Source organism: Phodopus roborovskii, unplaced genomic scaffold, assembly GCF_943737965.1.
Source record: "Phodopus roborovskii unplaced genomic scaffold, PHOROB, whole genome shotgun sequence".
Lineage (NCBI taxonomy): Eukaryota > Metazoa > Chordata > Mammalia > Rodentia > Cricetidae > Phodopus > Phodopus roborovskii.
The window spans coordinates 12,242,095-12,261,040 of record NW_026126599.1 but is presented as its reverse complement, the minus strand read 5'-3'; the positions used below and the strand labels follow the sequence as shown (position 1 = coordinate 12,261,040).

At 40.8% G+C, this 18,946-nt stretch overlaps 1 pseudogene; it reads left to right on the top strand.

Moving 5' to 3' along the window:
• Window positions 1–3,638: 3,638 nt before the first annotated feature.
• LOC127237071 (cytochrome P450 3A25-like) lies at window positions 3,639–18,581 on the top strand (annotated as a pseudogene).
• Window positions 18,582–18,946: the final 365 nt, after the last annotated feature.

Below are 18,946 nucleotides of genomic sequence, written 5' to 3'. Positions count from 1 at the left end.
GGTCTAACACCCCTTCCACCTCCATGGAACTTCCTGGGTTGGCTCTGCACATACTGAACACACCTATCCACACGGGATCACCTTGAGTCTGCACTCACCTGATCTTTGGGCCCTTAAGCCTGCCCTGAGTTCTTGAGACCATCCTAAGCCTGCCTTCCCCACATAATTGGCCCTGCTATGGCCTCTGTCTGAAAGACCTCCAAGAGAGTTCAGATCATCCAGAGTTACAAACATCAAACTCACAACCCAACTACATCCACCGGGAGAGCAAGGTAGAGAGAGAGACTCCACCTGCACCCACTAGAAGAAGCAACGGGAAGAAGGCAATAAGAAAACAACCAACCAACAATAGAAAGACCAGTATGACACCACCAGAATCTAGGGACTGTACACCAACTAGACCTGAACACGCCAAAGCAGGTGAAGGAAAAGAGAACGACTTAAAAAATAACTTCATAAAAATGATAGAGGCCCTCAAAGATGATGTGAGAGAAATGGAAGAAAAAAAAACGAACATAAAATTGGAAGAAATTGAGGAAAAGACAAAGCAAAAAATGCAAGAAATGAACAAATTTCTTAAAGAAAGTAAGGAAAACCAGGCGTTGGTGGCACATGCCTTTAATCCCAGCACTCAGGTGGCAGAGGCAGGTGGATCTCTGTGAATTCAAGGCCAGCCTGGTCTACAGAGGGAGTTCCAGGACAGCCTCCAAAGCTACACAGAGAAACCCAGTCTTGGGGAAAAAAAGGGTGGGGGGGAGAAAGAAGGAAGGAAGGAAAAAGAAAGTAAGGAAAGCCAAGAAAAAAAAAACAATCAAACAGATAAAGGAAACAATTCAAACAGTTCCCATATGAAGAAAATGGAGGATAGTCACATTAGAGAATTAACAGCACAACTGAAAGTCCTAGAACAAAAAGAAGAAAACTCACTCCAGAGGAGTAGAGGCCAGGAAATAATCAATTTGAGGGCTTAAATCAATAAAGAAAATCAACAATATACACAAACCCTTATCCAAACTAACCAAAAAGCAGAGAGAGAGATCATGCAAATCAGCAAAATCAGAAATGAAAAGGGGGACATAACAACAGACACTGAGGAAATTCAGAGACTCCTCAGGTCATACTTTAAAAACCTGCATTCCACAAAACTTGAAAATTCAAAGTAAACGGACAAATTTCTAGATAGGTATCACTTACCAAAATTAAATCAAGAACAGATAAGCAATTTAAATAGACCTATAACCCCTAATGAAATAGAAGCAGTCATCAAAAGCCTCCCAACCAAAAAAAGCCCAGGGCCGGTGGCTTCAGTGCAGAATTTTACCAGAAATTCAAAGAAGAGATAATACCAATACTCCTCAAATTGTTCCACACAATAGAGGCAGAAGGGTCATTGCCAAACTCGTTTTACCAGACTATAATTAATTGGGTACCCAAGCTACACAAAGACACAGCTAAGAAAGAGAACTACAAAGTAATATCCCTTATGAACATTGATGCAAAGATAATCAATAAAATACTGGCAAATCAAATCCAAGAACACATCAGGAAAATCATTCACCATGACCAAGTAGGCTTCATCCCAAGGATGCAAGGATGGTTCAACATACAAAAATCTATCAATGTGATCCACCATATAAACAAACTGAAAAGGGGAAATCATATGATCATCTCACTAGATGCTGAAAAGCCTTTGACAAAATTCAACACCCCTTCATGATAAAGGTCTTGGAGAGATCAGGGATAACAGGAACATACCTGAACATAATAAAAGCAATATACAGTAAAATAATAGCCAACATCAAACTGAATGGAGAGAAACTTAAGCCAATTCCTCTAAAATCAGGAACAAGACAAGGCTGCCCTCTCTCTCCATATCTCTTCAATATTGTACTTGAAGTTCTAGCTATAGCAATAAGACAACAAAAGGAGATCAAGGGGATATAAATTGGAAAGGAAGAAGTCAAACTTATACTGTTTGCAGATTATATGATAGTTTACATAAGTGACTTGAAAAACTCTACCAGGGAACTCCTACAGCTGATAAACACCTTCACCAATGTGGCAGGATACAAGATTAACTAAAAAAAATCAGTAGCCCTACTAGATACAGACAATAAAGGGGCTGAAAAAGAAATTACAGAAACATCACCCTTTACAATAGCCACAAACAACACAAAATATCTCGGGGTAACACTAACCAAACAAGTGAAAGATCTATATAGGAAAATCTTTGTTTCTTTAAAGAAATGTCCAGAGACCTACAATACTGACCCCAACTAACAATTTGAGCAACAGTGGAAAGGCTACCATAAATGGCCTTCCCTGATGAGATTGATGACTAACTTATCTACCATCTTAGAGCCCTCATCTAATAGCTGGTGGAAACAGAAGCAGACACCCACAGCTAAACACTGAGCCAAACTGGAATCCAGATGCAGAGAGGGAGGAAAAGACCAGGCTACAGAAACCCACAGAGATAGCTGACCTGAATTAAGAGGAGATAATGGGCCCCCATACTGATATCTGGAAAACCATCATCTGACCGACTCAGACTCCCTGATCGTGGGTCTCAGTTGGAGGGTCTGGGCAGTCTATGGGACCTCTGACAGTGGAACCAGGATGTGTCCCTGGTGCACAAAAAGACTTTGGGAGCACTTTCCCTATGGAGGGATCATCCCTTAATCTAGAAACAGGAAGAAGGGCCTAGGCCCTACTCCAAATGACTCGGCAGAATTTGATGGTCCCTCCTGGAAGGCCTCACCCTCTCTGTGGAGTGGGTGGGGAATGGGATGGGAGGGGTGGTTGGGGGTCATTGGAGGATGGGAGGGAGAGGGAACTGGGATTGATATGTAAAATAAGAAAAAAAATTAAACTTTATAAAGGGATCATAACTTGTAATGAAGAAAATGGACCTAAAAAATTAAAACCCATGCCAATAATATAAATAATGAAATAAATAAATGACAAATGATAAAAGCCCAAACTGAAAAACCGAACTCACCATGGCCAGATCCAAGAGGTTGGAGGAAATGCCAACTGTCTGGGGAAACAACTGAAGCCAACTGCTCTCCCACTAACCAACTGTTTCTCTGAAGAACAGGGTGAAGCAGCCTCAGGCCATGCCTGCTCATTGGCTAGTATCTAGCACACCTCACAAGGACTCCGTGTGATGTCACATGCAATGGACCAATCAAGGCTCAGATAAAAATCATGGGCTCTCTTTTTCATTTCCCCATTATGTGTCTAGGGTGAAAACAGACAGTCTTACCTGAAACAATATCTTTGGACAGCATTACTCAAATCAGGACATGACAAATTTTTCAGAGTCTGCAAAGCATAGGAGATTTTGTTTCTACAATCTGTGTCTAGGCTGACTGTTCATGCAGTTACATGTTAGACACTCTGAAATTAATTTTCCCTTAACCAAGTTGCGTGCAGAATTGTATTCTAAAATACAAGCTTTACAAAATATCTCATAATAAGCATGTAGTGGCAGATTATAGCATTTTTTTGTTTTTTGTCTTGTTTTTTCTATAGTTTTATAGTAGTGCCGTGTTGTTTTCAGTATGTATCCAGAAAGGAAGATTATGGTGTCTCGTTGTTTCTTATTCCCTCATTATATGCTCCAGCATAGGGCAATGGATAAACTTGTAACATCTAGTAAGCAGAGCCAAGCCAGAAATTTCTCAGAATCTAACCTAATGGTACTATGGTCCTTGGGGTACAGGTCAGACTTCCTCTGTGACTCTCAAGCTAAGACTCCAAGTCTCAAAGTTTTCTCTCTGAAACATGCATATATTACCCCAAGGATGCATAAGCAGAAAACTCCCTGTTCTATAACTGCGTCTAAAGCAAGAGCAAAGCAGCACCCCTGAGACCACAGCACCCTCGGCTCAGAACTCGACGCTGCCCCTTGTGCCACAACCTGCACCAAAGAACAGTTTTTCCCTGTGCAAGAAAGGTTTCCATTTAAGAAGAGACTCTGAAATAATGACTTGAACCCATTCCTTGTGGATAGCTGACACCCATTTTATATATAGGTTATATGGTGCTTTCAATGAAAATGTATTGAGTATAAACAAGCAAGGGCCTGCCACTTAAGACCAGTAGATACTTGTTAAACAAGTGATATTTGTTTGATATATTTTCTGTGCCTATGGCCATATACATAACTTCTACAAGAAAATTGACTTTCAATTTGAACACTAGACTTTTGGTCCAGTAGGATTTATAGCTTAAAGGGTGGGGGGGGCATCACCATATTTGAGGATGAAGAATGGAAGAAACATCGAACACTGCTGTCTCCAACTTTCACCAGTGAGAAACTCAAGGAGGTGATGATGGAAAGGGCATTTAATTATGGGATGAATCGGGGACAGGGAGAAAATGAGCCCACAATCCCTTTCCTAGGGTTGGTCCTCTGAGTTATAATTCGTATAAGATGATCTTTTGTCTTCATGCCCAGAACACATTATAAAATCCACTGTAACATCCCATATCCCACCCTTGCTTCCTGGATGGGGCTGAGTCATCTTTCTGGGGCCTGAGTTTCCACATTTAGCTACAGATGCTGTGCTTTGGTTTTAGATGTTCCCCATCATTGGACAGTATGGAGATACATTGGTGAAAAACTTGAGACGCGAAGAAGAGAAAGGGAAGCCTATCAATATGAAAGAGTAAGTGGTGGTGGAGTTGATGGGACTGTAAGTCCCTTAGTGTCCCCTCAACTCTAGGAAAAGGCCATCTGCAAACCAACCACAGGTAAAGGCCCCATGTGTGAGTGTGATAGGAGCCTTGACCCCACTGATGACTCAGCAGGTGGTTCTGACTCTGTGCTTCCCTGCCTGGGTATCTTGGAAATATAAGCTGCCTCAGAAGCAGATGTTGATTACTGTGTCTCTCTCCTCAGCATCCTTGGAGCTTATAGCATGGAAGTGATAACTGGCACATCATTTGGAGTGAACATCGACTCCCTCAACAACCCAGATGATCCCTTTGTGCAGAAAGCCAAGAAGATCTTAACACGTGTGGATTTTCTTGACCCATTCCTTCTCTCTGTATGTAAGTAGCTACTTCCTCTCTTGTTTTTCTTCCTCCCTCATATTCTTCCATCAAAATAACAACATCCATCATTACTGAGATACAATTCATATATAAAGGGAATGTACCCACTTACAATGTGTAATTCAAATTTTGCTCATACAATGTGTATCCATCACCATTGTCAAGTCAGGGAACATTTTATTCAAGAAAACCTGCACTTTCTCATTCCTGTCTTCCATCCCTCCTTGCAATAAGAAACACCAGCTCACTGTACGGTAGATCTGCCTATTCCTGGTATACCATAAAAATACAACATAAAGATGTCACAGAATATGCAAAATTTCGCAACTAGCTCCTTTCATTTAACATAATAAATCCAACAGAACCATTTGTTGCCACCCCCATGTTATGTAGACAAGTCAAATTCTGTACCATCTGATGGTCATCAAGTTATTATCAGATTTGGAAGTGGCAAATTAGCTGTCACATACATTGGCAACTGAAATTATGATTGGACACTTGTTTTCAAGTTTTCTAGGTGGGCACTTGGGGTGGAATTAGTAAATAACATAGGACTTCTGCATTTGATTTATTGAGCAACTGAGAAGATTTTTCTTTGATAGATGCAGCATTTTATGTTCACATTAGGAATTCATGAAGACTCCCATTTGAAACTTTGGATTTTGTTGTTTCATGATGTTCATTCCAGCCTCCCTAATGGAAATTCAATAGTATAGAACCATGAGTGTGTGGTTGTGCTTTTTCTAAGTAATAACATTATTCCCCCACTTAGAAGACATTATTGTTTTTATTAGATGAACATCTGTTCAACCTTTGCTCCTGTGTAGATGAACAGTTTATGTGCTGTTATTGTTTTGTAAGAATAGCATGTGTATCATGAATAACAATCACTTCCAAGATATATATGTGGCATATTTTCTCTATTTTAATTTCTTTATGGGATCCTTTGAAGTACATACTTTAAAATTTTTATCATGTATTTTATGTTGTGCTGTAATTTAATCTCTAAATCACATGGTCAGAACTGAGGTTATGAACATTATTATGGGTAGTACATTCCCTAAACCTTTTTCTTTTCTATGTAGACCTGGCTGTTCTGGAACTTCCTATATAAACCAGTCTGGCTTTGAGCACACAAAGATCCACCTGCCTCTGTTTCCAGAATTCTGGGATTAAAGGCTTGTGCTTAGACCTAGATCTCTGACCCACTTTTAGTTAAATTGTGTACACCATCATAAAATGTATTCCTATCTTGCTTTTTTTGAGACATGGTTTCTCTGTGTAACAGCGCTTGCTCTAACAGAACTCACTGTGAAGTTCAGGCTGGTCTTGAACTCACAAAGATCCATCTGACTCTGCCTCCAAAGTGCTGGGATTAAAGGTGTGTGCCACTACCACCTGATAATTTATTTCTATCTAAAGGGAGGAACAAAGAATGTAAATGCTGGTAGATGAGGAGAAACATCATCTTCTGGACACTTTAAACCTCATGGCAGTTCACAAGATCAAGCCAACCAATATTCCCTCCATATATGGGAGATGCTCTCTGGAGTCACCCCTTTCTGAGGAACATTGGCATTGATATCTGCTAGGGAAGAAAGAAACATTCTTCATTGATGGTGTGGTCACTAGTCAGTTTCCCATGGTTCACTGAATGGTCCAACATGCATGCACTTGAGGGCAGCACTGCAGAATCTTAATAAACAACATAAAGTTGTGAAAGGGATGTCTTGAGGGGGATTCTGGAGAAGCCAGAGAGGGAATATAGGTAATAGGGTAAATATGGTACTTCATTTTAAGTATAAAGTGATCAAATAATAAGATTTTCTTCTTATATTACTTTTTAAATTTTGTTTCTTTTAATTTTGTGTACAAATGTGTATGTACACATGTGAGTGCTGTATCTCTAGAGTCCAGTAACAGGAGTTGGATCCCTGAGAGCTGGAGTTGTAGTTATGAACCAATCAATGCCAACTACTGGGCCTGAACTTGGGTCTTCTGTAAGTCACAAATACTCTCAAGCACTTGGCCATTTTGGTTGCCCATATCTTGAATGTTTTACATTTTCATGTATTATAAAGATAACTATTTGTCTCATCACTTCAGTACCTTCCTTTGAGTTAAATGGAAATAGGATCTGGGAACTTAGCTGTAGATGTATTTGATTTCTGATAAGTGAATAAGAATTTTGTGCAGATTTTCATTACACTTTCTCTGCTTTTCTCTGTAGTTATGTTTCCATTCCTTACGCCAATGTATGAAATGCTAAGTATCTCTATTTTTCCAAACTGGCTAATGGACTTTTTCTATGAATTTGTAAAAAAGATGAAGCAAAATCACCTTGAAACAAATCAGAAGGTAAAATGTGGTGTTACTCACAGATTAGTCCCCTGTATCTTATTGGACCACCATGCTTTAAAATTGGAATTCAACAACACAAATAGCAGAAAACCTGCAAACTCATGGAAACTGAACAGTGTGCAATTGCACCACTCCTGGGTCAAAGGAGAAATAAAGAAAGAAATTAAGGACTTTCTAACATTCAACGAGAATGAGGATATAACATACCCGAACTTATGGGACACCTTGAAAGCAGTGCTACGAGGGAAGTTCATTGCACTAAGTGCCCATATGAAGAAAATAGATGATAGTCACATAAGAGAATTAACAGCACAACTGAAAGCCTTAGAACAGAGAGAAGCGAATTCACCCCGCAGGAGTAGACGCCAGGAAATAATCAACTTGAGGGCTGAAATCAACAAAATAGAAACCAGGAAAACAATACAAAAAAATCAATGCAACAAAGAGTTGGTTTTTTGAGAAAATCAACAAGATAGACAAACCTTTATCCAAATTAACGAAAAAGCACAGAGAGAACATGCAAATTAACAAAATCAGAAACAAAAAGGGGAACATAACAACAGACACAGAGGAAATCCAGACAATTTTCAGGTCATATTTTGAAAATCTGTATTCCACAAAAATTGAAAATTCAAAGGAAATGGACAAATTTCTGGATAACTTTCACTTACCAAAATTAAATCAAGAACAGACAAACAACTTAAATAGACCTATAACCCGCAATGAAATAGAAGCCGTCATAGAAAGCCTTCCAACCAAAAAAAGTTCAGGGCCAGATGGATTCAGCACAGAATTCTACCAGACATTCAAGGAAGAACTAATAACACTACTCCTCAAACTGTTCCACAAGATAGAAACAGAAGGTTTATTGCCAAACTCTTTTTATGAGGCCACAATAACCTTGGTACCCAAGCCTCACAAAGACACAACTAAGAAAGAAAACTACAGACCAATATTCCCTGATGAACATCGATGCAAAAATACTCAATAAAATACTGGCAAACCGAATTCAAGTATACATCAGAGAAATCATCCACCATGACCAAGTAGGCTTCATCCCTGGAATGCAGGGATGGTTTAACATACGAAAATCTATCAACGTGATCCACCATATAAACAAACAGAAAAAGAAAAACCATATGATTATCTCTCTAGATGCGGAAAAAGCCTTTGACAAAATTCAACACCCTTTCATGATAAAGGTATTGGAGAGGTCAGGGATAACAGGAACATACTTAAACATAATAAGAGCAATATACAGCAAACCAACTGCCAACATCAAACTAAAGGAGAGAAACTAAAGCCAATTCCTCTAAAATCAGGAACAAGACAAGGCTGCCCTCTCTCTCCATATCTCTTCAATATCATACTAGAAGTTCTAGCTAATGCTATAAGACAACAAAAGGAGATCAAGGGGATCCAAATTGGAAAGGAAGAAGTCAAACTGTCTCTATTTGCAGATGATATGATAGTTTACATAAGCGACCCAATAAACTCTACCAGGGAACTCCTACAGCTGATAAACACCTTTAGCAAACTAGCAGGATACAAGATAAACTCAAAAAAAAATCAGTAGCCCTACTTTTTTCAGATGACAAAGAGACAGAGAAAGAAATCAGAGAAACATCACCGTTTACAATAGCCACAGGCAACATAAAGTATCTTGGTGTAACGCTTACCAAACAAGTAAAAGACCTATATAATAAGAACTTTGTGGCTCTAAAGAAAGAAATTAAAGAAGATACCATAAAATGGAAAGATCTCCCATGCTCTTGGATAGGTAGGATAAACATAGTAAAAATGGCAATCTTGCCAAAAGCAATCTACAGATTCAATGCAATCCCCATTAAAATCCCACCACAATTCTTCACTGACCTTAAAAGGATAATAATCAACTTTATATGGAAAAACAAAACACCCAGGATAGCCAAAACAACCCTATACAATAAAAGAACTTCAGGAGGCATCACCATTCCTGACTTTATGCTCTACTACAGAGCTATAGTTCTGAAAACAGCCTGGTATTGGCATAAAAATAGACAGGTAGACCAATGGAATCGAATTGAAAATCCTGATATTAACCCACACACCTATGAACACCTGATTTTCAACAAAACAGCTAAAATTATACATTGGGGCGAAGACAGCATCTTCAACAAATGGTGCTGGCATAATTGGATGAGGGTGTGTAGAAGACTGCAGATAGACCCATGTCTGTCGCCATGCACAAAACTCAAGTCCAAATGGATCAAAGACCTCAACATCAATCCAGCCACATTGAACCTCTTAGAAGAGAAAGTAGGAGGTACCCTTGAACAAATTGGTGTAGGAGACCGCTTCCTGAACATAACTCCAGGGGCCCAGACACTGAAAGAAACAATTAATAAATGGGGCCTCTTCAAACTTAGAAGCTTCTGTAAGGCAAAGGACACAGTGGACAAGACCAAATGGCAGCCCACAGACTGGGAAAAGATTTTCACCAATCCTATATCCGACAAAGGGCTGATCTCCAAAATATACAAAGAACTCAAGAAACTAGTCAACAAAACACCAAATAGCCCTATTAAAAATGGGGTACAGAACTGAAGAATAAATTCTCAATAGAAGAAATAAAAAAGGCTGAAAGATACTTAAGAAAATGCTCCACATCCTTAGCTGTCAGGGAAATGCAAATCAAAACAACTTTGAGATACCATCTTACTCCTGCCAGAATGGCTAAAATTAGAAACACCAATGATGACTCATGTTGGAGAGGATGTGGAGAAAGTGGAACACTCCTCCACTGCTGGTGGGAGTGTAAACTCATACAGCCATTTTGAGATCAGTATGGCCGTTCCTCAGGAAAATGGGAATTAGTTTGCCACAGGACCCGGCAATCCCCCTCTTAGGCATATACCCAAAGGATTCACATCCATGCAACAAAGACATCTGTTCAACTATGTTCATAGCAGCACTATTTGTAATAGCAAGAACCTGGAAGCAACCTAGATGCCCCTCAATTGAAGAATGGATAATGAAGATGTGGCACATCTACACAATGGAATACTACTCTGCAGAAAAAAATAATGGTATCTTGAAATTCGCAGGCAAGTGGATGGCACTTGAAGAAACCATCCTGAATGAGGTAACCCAGTCACAAAGGAACACAGTATATACTCACTCATATATGGATTTTAGACCTAGATCAAAGGATCACCAGCCTATAATTCACACCACCAGAGGAACTAGGATACAAGGTGTATTCTAAGAGACTCATATAAAGTCCCTTACAGAACTGGGAAGGGACAAGTCCCCCAGAGCTCAGAGGAAGTGGGAGGGGCAGCAAATGGAGAGAGAAGTAGAGAAAACAAGGGGGAGGAGAGGAAAACATGTGTGACCAGGAAGATTGAGCCTGGTTAGGAATAGAAGACAGGAAAGAGAGAGAGAGACAGAGACAGAGAAAGAGAACATAAAAGAGGGAGCCAATATTGGTTTGAAGATAAAATTGAACACAAAGAAAGGTCTAGAGAACTACAAGACTGCTGCCAACTAACAAGTTGAGCTTCCGTGGAAAGGCTATCATAAATGCCCTTCCCGGATAGTGAGATCAACAACTAACTTATCCATGGAGCCCTCAACTAATGCCTGTTGGAAACAGGAGCAAACACCCATACATAAACACTGAGTCGAACTAGAACCCAGATCAGATGGATAGGACAAGACCAGGCGGCAGAAACACATACAGACAGCTTACCTGAACAAGGAGGAGCTAAAGGCCACTAGAGTGATAGCTGGGAAGCCAACATGGGACTGACTCAGGCCCCCTGAATATGGGTCTCAACCAGGATTGAGCAGTCTAAGGGACCTCAGACAGTGGAGCCAGGATGCAGCCTTTTGTGGTGCACAAAAGGACTTTGCCAACATATCCCCCATGGAGGGATAACTGCCTTAATCTAGAGACAGGAGAGAAGCCCTAGTCCCTACTTCACATGACCTGTCAGATCTACATGACTCCAACTGGATGGCATTCCCCTACATATGGAATTGGGGTGGGGGGATGAGAGGGGAGGGTGGTTAGAGTGCATGTGAGAGGGCAGAGAAGGTAAAAGGGAGGGAGGGAGGGAGGGAGAGGGAACTGGGTTTGACATGTAAAATAATAAATTAAAAAAAAATGCTTTGACTCCAAAATTTAAGTTGAAGGACAAGTTACTGGGGAAAAGGATTTCTATTTTTGTTTCCACAGAAAATGAAAAGATGTGGATTCCTTCCAGACTAATGTGGTTGATCAAGCCAGACCGCCTGAAACAGAGTACGAGGTGATCCTACATTCAAAACAGCTGGACAAAGCAGCCTTACAGACTACAGTCAGGATTTCTGAATCTTCTTCGAATCCTCCATGACAGTGCGTGCCCCTTACCAGCAGGAAGTAGTTTGGAAAGAACAACACCCAAATTCCCAAATATTGTCTATAAATGTTTGCTTTCATTTAAATGGACTTTGTTATATAAAATAAATTTTAAAAAATTAAAAAAATATATATTTGTTTCTAACATCGTGACCCTTTGCATTCACTGTTGGTTCCTTCTTATGATTAGTTATTTTGCATTTCAAGTCACCATTCATGTTTACTCAGGGCCCTTTTATGTGGCTTCCTGAGGTCTTTGCATCGACTGTTCTTATATTCCATTGCTAAAAGAGACTTTAATTTTAGAGTTTCTTTTCTGGTCAAAGCAGAGTTTGGGGAAGTATAGAGATTCCCTGTATACCTCTGTGTATACTCCTCCACACAATTAAGCATCTGCAGGATAAACTTTCAACCATTACTCACCTCCTTTTGTTTTTGTTTTGGGGGGGTTGTGTTGTTTTGTTTTGTTTTTTTTTGTTTTTTTTTTTTTTTTTTTTTAGCCATAATCATTTAACTTTTTTCCCTTGAAGAAAATCATCTGATGTTTACTTATAGTAAGGTATTTGTCTTAGTTATTCATGCTGCTTCAGTGACAAAACACCTCCAGGAGAGGATTATTCTGACCCACGGTTTAGTGGTTCAGTTAATCATGCCAAGGAAGTTCTGGGGACAGTAAAGAGAGGCTGCTGGTCACATGGCATTGGTAGTCAGGAAGCAGACAACTAAATGCTGGTGCTAACCTCACCATCTTCTTTTTACTCAGTGAGGACCCAGGCCATGGAATGTACCACCCACAGTTAAGATGCATCTTCCCACATCCATGAAGACAGTCCCTCAAGGGATGCCCAGTCTTGTCTCCTTGGCAATCCTAGATCCAGTCAACATTAACCACTGTATTTCTTTTAAATTTATAAGTATGTATGAGGGCAATGTGTCATGGGTTGAACTATACATGCACGGTGGTGAGTCTGCTATAACAGGACAGTGGGTCACAGGTGGGCACCAGAGTGGAACTCAGTCTCACTGACTCTGGAACACCTTTCTCTGTTCTTCCCTAGACAGTTGGGGGCACCATTTGGATTTCTTCTCATCTCAGCTCTGATGTTCTGCTTTGATCTTCCTGATCTACAATGTTCTTTTCCTTTTAGCTCTGTCTGACATGGAGACCACAGCCCAGTCAGTTGTTTTCATTTTAGCTCACTATGAAGCTACAAGCACGTCCATCACCTTCATTATGTATATACACTGGCCACCCACCCTGATGTACAGAAGAAACTTCAGGATGAGATTGACAGAGCTTTGCCCAATAAGGTGAGAGGATGGTACCCAGAGAAGGGGAGCAGAAACTTCAGGATGAGACTGTCAGATTTCTACCCAGTAAGGTGAGGGGATGGTACCCAGAAAGGAAAGGCAGAGGTAAAGGATTAGCAAGAACATGTCTCATCACTTGCAATGAGAATGCTTACAGAGTTCTTCCACCCAGCATGAGTCTAAGACAAAGTGAGGGACACAGGAGATGGGTACACATTCTTTAACACAGTGCTGGCTGTGGTGTACCTGTTATCTCTTATGACAATAAAACCAAGTAAGAGACACCAGAATCTATGTGTGACACTTGAGGATAGGCACCAGTCCATTAGGTGTCTGGACTGTTATCTGTGCTGATGTCCAGGCTATCTATGGTGCTAGGCTGGCCTTCTCTGGTGTCAGCAGGCTGGCACAACACTACTCAAATTGGCTCTACTGTCCAGTCCAATGGCATGTCATTTATGTATGTGGGTGTGTGAGCCAACTAGGTGGGTCTTTTCTTTCCTGTGGTTTTGATAGTGTATCAGACTACTTCCCATCTGAAGCCCTGAGTGCAGTTAGCATCACTTTCATATTTCTTGGAGCGTCAGTGCCCTCTGCTGACGGTAGCTTGCATTACAGTCAAGTTCTCTTAGGGAGGAGTCTCCATGTCAAACTCTCTGAGGTGGCTAATGTTTCAGCTTCTGCTGTGTGAGAATGCACCCAGATATGCACAAGTGGTGTGCCCACACACCTGAGTATTGGCCACCTGCTGGAGGAATGCAGCTGTGCTTGTATCAAGGACTGTACTAGGGCTTTATTCTAGGGGCTCTAGAGCAGAGACGACCCACCTGGTGAGTTTGGGCTCCGGGCTGTCAGTCTGCGTTTATTCTCAGTAGAGGAGGCCTGGCCAGGAAAATCGATGGTGGGGACACTCTCCTCTGTACACTTTATTTCCTCAGCCTCCTGCCCCATGGGCTTTAAGCTCCTAAGCATCTAACCCTCCCTCTTTACACAACTGGAGATTAGCCAGTGACCTCAGTGCACTTTGTCATAATATATGGGTCATGTGTGCTCACATAGTAAAGAAACCAGAGCACAGGAATGATGAGGATGAGAGGATCTGTAAGGGAGTGTCTCAAATGGCTTCTGTGCTAAAATAATACTTTTCATTCTAATGGGTCATAATCAGAGCAAAGGTCATCTTAGTGCAGAATGATTTATTAAGGCTAAGTTCTACTAATTGAAGTTAGCCCTTGGAGCTTCTGACATATAAGAAGTCTACAAAATGAATTGAAGGAGTCCAGACCTCATCAAAAGCATGCTTCCTCTTCCCAGGCACCTGTCACCTATGAGGCCCTGATGGGCATGGAGTACCCGGACATGGTAGTAAATGAAACTCTCAGATTGTACTCGGCTGCTAACAGGCTAGACAGGATCTCTAAGAAAGATGTGGAAATCAATGGCGTGTTCATTCCTAAAGGGACTGCAGTCATGATACCAACTTATCCTCTTCATTGGGACCCTGAGTACTGGCCAGAGCCTGAAGATTTCCACCCTGAAAGGTACAGAGACCTCAGGAAGAGGTCCCCACTATGAAGAAAGCAAATTAAATGTATTACACAGCCTACGGGAAATGGCATATTTTTGATTTGTATCCCTTTCCATCTGTGTTATAAAAATCAAACCTTTTAAAATTACAAAATGGCAATTATTGGTGTTGCAAAAAAAAAATGGTATTCATGCCATTCATGCCGAGTCTCAAAATGTTAACATTAGTGCCATTAATAGTGAAATATGTCCTCAAGGATTTATTTGTAGGCATGTAAAGGTTTTGCAAAATCTGGTGTATTTTAGTTGTATTTTCAATTACTAATTACTTAAACACTAGCCTGTTGTGGAATATTACTTCAACTATGTACAGGTGTGTTGCTTTGTTTAGGCCGCATTTGTTTAATGATGTAAAGATGTGTTGCTTCGCTTGCCTAAGGTACCTGACTGGTCTGATAAAAAGCTGAGTGGTAAATAGCTAGGCAGTAGAGGGACAGTTGGTGCTGGCAGGCAGAGAGAATAAGGAGGAGGAGGAATTAAGGATTCGGGTAGAAGGGGGACGGGAGGGGAGTAGAAAGGAGAGAAGTAGGCAAAGAGAGAGGGAGATTGGGATGAAAGAAAGAGGAAAAACCTCAGGCAAACATAGATGGAGAGAAACAGGTTAAATTAAGTTATAAGACTTAATAGGACAAGCATAAGTTATGGCCAAACATTCATAACTAATAAGTCTCTGTGTCATGATTTGGGAGCTGGTTGGAGGCCCACAAAAAAGCCTGCTATACTAACCTATGGACCACACCTTATCATATACATGTGTGTCTTATTTGGTGACTAGGCAGTAGTTGATATAAGTGATATCGAATTTACAGTTGTAGGATTCTTGTTTTTTTTTTTTTTTTTTTTTTTTTTTCATGTATTCTGTGCCCATCCCTAAATTTGCCGATGACTTTAAGAACTTTTCCCATAGTCTGTCTGTTTAGAAATTTCCTTCTTAGCCGGGCATTGGTGGTGCACGCCTTTAATCTCAGCACTCAGGAGGCAGAGGCAGGAGGATCTCTGTGAGGTCTACAGAGCAAGTTCCAGGATAGGCTCCAAAACAACACAGAGAAACCCTGTCTCGAAAAAAAGAAAAAAAAAAAAAAAAAGACCGAAAGAAAGAAATTGCCTTCTTGAAGGATGAGGCAGTAGCATACTTTTCAAATTAAGACCACTTTCAGAATGGGCACACATATCCATCCCAGATAGAATTTTGGTATTTAAAGATACATTTCTTCTCTAGAAGCATTTAGCTCAGCTCACCTCAACACCAGAGGCCCTTCTATTTTAATGGGCATGGAAAGACTATTGGCTTACACCTTTTTTTTTTTTGTATTTATTTTTATGTATATGGATTGGTGTTTTCCTGCATGTGTGTCTCTGTAGCACATGTGTACATTTGTGCCTGAAAAGGCCATTAGAGGGCGTCAGATAGCTGTGCTGGGAATTAACTCCAGGCCAGCTGTAGAAGAATGGTCTTAACTGCTGAGCCATCCATCCCTCCAGCTCCTGACTTACAATACAAGACACCCACAGCAGAGATTCAGTTGCAAGCCCACAAATGTATGCTGCGCCATTCTGTTGAGAGGAGTGAGAACTCTGAACAGGGAACTCGTGGTCCTGCATGTTCCATAGCCTCATTTTCATCCCTGCTGTGGCTCTAGGTTCAGCAAGGAGAACAAGGGCAGCATTGATCCATATGTCTACCCGCCCTTTGGGAATGGGCCCAGGAACTGTCTTGGCATGAGGTTTGCCCTCATCAACATGAAACTGGCTGTCATCAGGGTCCTGCAGAACTTCACCCTCCATCCCTGAGAGGAAACGCAGGTGAGGCTGAAAACTCTCTATAGACTGGTTTTAATGGGAGGGTTTTGTTTTTTCATTTAGAGTTTTACCCACAGAAAGGGAAAATTATCGTCATTTTTATGATGGATTGTATGGAATAAAGGATTTGAGTAACATTGACCCAGGAGCTTGAGGTCTTTCCATTCTAGAACAGTAAGTCTGTGTCTGGAAAAGGCACAAATAGAGAAATCATTTAGAGTCCATGCAGATCCCCAGGACATGACTAAGAATAGTGTCTCTGAAGTCAGGTCCAGGTTTGGACTGTGTGACTGACAACGGGAAACTGTTGCACACTCTTATTGCGCGGAATGGTCTCCTTGCCGTGGTCTGTGAGTGGCAGGCTTCGCCAGGAGCTAAGTTCCCAGGAGTCAGGGGCCTGTGCCTAGTTGTCAGATACACGGAAATGATTTACCCAGAACGTGGCTTCAGAAATCCATAGTGGCTGCAGTGCACACCGATCCAAGCACTATTACAGTATATAAAGAAAGTCAACCCTTCCGGGCCATCCTGACCCCTTGGTCTCACACTTTCATGGCTGTGCTACATGAAGACTCTTGTTCTCTTAAGTCTGTCTTCTGCATCTGGCCGCTTCTTTCTGTCCTCACACTTTAAGTTGAACTAGATGACTAACTGCCCACAGCCCTTCTACTCCTCTCTAATGCTCTCTGCAGGCTCTGTTCATCACTAAGTCAATGCACCCAAGTTTGTTCTCTGCATTGAAGAATTATGTCTTTCAATTTCACCTGATTTTGTTTCTTACTTACTTTACCAAGACTGCTTTGCTGGGAAGGATGTATCTCAAATATATTTTAAGGAGTATTTTAAAACTGTTCTGGGCACCTAAAGTATATATTTAATCAATTTTTATTTTTTATATTTAAACTCTTGTTTGTGTAAGCATACATGTACATATATGCCTATCTTTCTGTGAGTGTGTTTCTGGAAAAAAAATGCATGCATACTGTTAAAAAACAAACAATACTGTTAGAGAAGTTAAAATGTTGCCCCCTTCATAAATTTAAATAACTGTCTTTAGCTTTAAATAATGCCATGAATGGTAAGGTTATTTCTAAACTCATGTATGTAGCATGAAGCTCCTCCCATAAACTGTGCTTTCTGTGTGGGTCATTAGAGAGAGGAAGTTATCACCTTATCTGTCACCCAGGGCAGCTGTGTAGCTATCCTGTATATGCATGTAGTGCTTGAGAAAGATGGACAGAGACTTGAACCTGGAAAGCGGCAGGTCTCCAGCTTCAGTCACCCATAAGCTGACATCCTTCAGTTTCCTTGATACCCTGCTTTCCTACACTCTGCTGAGCCCAGCTTACTCTGTTGGCATCTTCCCTTCTACCGTAAGACTGAAGAGACTGAGACAAAATGACTGGACAGAACCCTGAATGACTCAGAGTTCAGCATTCACACTGATTGGGGACTAAGAGATGCTAGGAAACAAGGCTCAATGCTCCCTGCAGTTCTTGCCCCCTATTAAACTGAACATGCACAGCTGGCCTGAGGTGGTGAGTCGGGCCCATAGAGGTGCAATGTTAGCCATCTGTCAGGATTACCTTGTAAGCACCAACAATGTCACTTTAACTGTATACTGCCGATCAAAAACAGTCTTCCACATACTTCAAGTGAGATCTAAATTTTTTAAAGTCAGCCTTTTCACTTTTCAATTCCAATCAGTGAAGAACACAAGTCAACATATTCCACCCCCTAGCCCCCATCCTCTATCCCCCCCCCCACCCTGGGTTCTATATACAACAGTTACTACACAATGACTTTCTTACACCAACAGAGAGGCTTGAGTGTCTTCACCCCCAATCCTAATGAAGAAGTATGTACAAAGAATTTAAGACACATGAAGCCAACAGTGTTTGATGCATATAAAGTACCACTGTCCTGAATGAATTTGTTCTGCTTTGCTCTGCGATTGCTGGTTCATTCATTGCTTCTTAATGTGACTCTTCAACTACCACAGATAACCTTGAAATTAAACAAAACAATTTTTCACCCAGAAAAGCCCATCATCCTGAAAGTTGGGTCAAGATAAAACCACAAACAGAGCATGGATTTCCCTCAAGATTTCTGCTGTTCTTCAAGGAGGCTGTGCTACACAACATCAGAGAATCTAATTTGCCTATGAATGAATCAGCTTAATTGCCTTAATGATTAGGTAATTCACCGGATCATGCTCAGTGTTTGTGCTGAGCATCATATATTGTGTAATTTAAAGGAGATAATTAAGTTGATGATAAATATAAAGATTTTTCTCTGTAGTTCAGGGGGCACAGCAATGGCTTCTTGGTGAGAATTGAGGTTCTGGAAAGCTGCAGAGGCCTGAAAAGAGGTACTGACAGTGACTTTGAACGTCTCTAGCACAGCACAGGAAGCATCTGATTAATGAACAATTTACCC